This window comes from Chiloscyllium plagiosum, chromosome 32 (genome assembly GCF_004010195.1).
Source record: "Chiloscyllium plagiosum isolate BGI_BamShark_2017 chromosome 32, ASM401019v2, whole genome shotgun sequence".
Taxonomy (NCBI): Eukaryota; Metazoa; Chordata; class Chondrichthyes; order Orectolobiformes; family Hemiscylliidae; genus Chiloscyllium; species Chiloscyllium plagiosum.
This window is the reverse complement of record NC_057741.1, coordinates 42,318,805-42,319,931: the sequence shown is the minus strand read 5'-3', so window position 1 is coordinate 42,319,931 and position 1,127 is coordinate 42,318,805. Positions and strand designations below refer to the sequence as shown.

The following is a 1,127-nucleotide window of genomic DNA, read 5'->3' as shown; positions in this document are numbered from 1 at the left end:
CGAACCCCATTGGTCCTCACCTTCCACCCCACCAACCTCCGGATACATCGTATCATTGTCCGTCATTTCTGCCACCTCCAAACAGATCCCACCACCAGGGATATATTTTCCTCCCCACCCCTATTAGTGTTCCGGAGAGACCACTCCCTCCGCGACTCCCTCGTCAGGTCCATACCCCCCACCAACCCAACCTCCACTCCTGGCACCTTCCCCTGCAACCGCAAGAAGCGCAAAAGTTGCGCCACCGACTCCCACAGCTACCTAGATTACACCTCCTCCCACCCTGCCCCTCAAAAAACACCACCCCATATTCCCAATTCCATCGCCTCCGCCGCATCTGCTCCCAGGAGGACCAATTCCACTACCGAACAACACAGATGGCCTCCTTCTTCAAAGACCGCAATTTCCCCTTCGACGTGGTCGACGATGCTCTCCACTGCATCACCTCCACTTCCCGCACCTCCGCCCTTGAACCCTGCCCCTCTGATCGCCACCAAGACTGAACCCCACTGGCCCTCACCTTCCACCCCACCAACCTCCAGATACATCGTATCATCCTCCGTCATTTCCGCCACATCCAAACAGACCCCACCACCAGGGATATATTTCCCTCCCCACCCCTATCAGTGTTCTGGAGAGACCACTCCCTCCGCGACTCCCTCGTCAGATCCACACCCCCACCAACCCAACCGCCACTCCCGGCACCTTACCATGTAACTGCAAGAAGTGCAAAACTTGCGCCCACATCTCTCCCCTTACCTCCCTCCAAGGCCCCAATGGATCCTCCCATATCCATCGCAAATTCACCTGCACCTCCACACACATCATTTACTGTAACCGCTGCACCCGATGTGGTCTCCTCTACATTGGGGAGACAGGCCGCCTACTAGCGGAACATTTCAGGGAACACCTCTGGGACACCCGCACAAACCAATCCAACCGCCCCGTGGCTGAACACTTTAACTCCCCCTCCCACTCCGCCAATGACATGCAGGTCCTTGGCCTCCTCCATCACCAGACCCTGGCCACACAACGCCTGGAGGAAGAGCGCCTCATCTTCCGCCTAGGAACCCTCCAACCACAAGGAATGAATGCAGATTTCTCCAGCTTGCTCATTTCCCCTCCCC

General features: G+C 57.2%; 1 protein-coding gene across 1 annotated transcript in view; it reads left to right on the top strand.

Annotated features, from left to right (window-relative positions):
* Positions 1-1,127, top strand: part of LOC122539562 (diacylglycerol kinase theta) — a 199,973-nt gene that overhangs the window by 191,389 nt on the left and 7,457 nt on the right. The window lies entirely within an intron of this gene.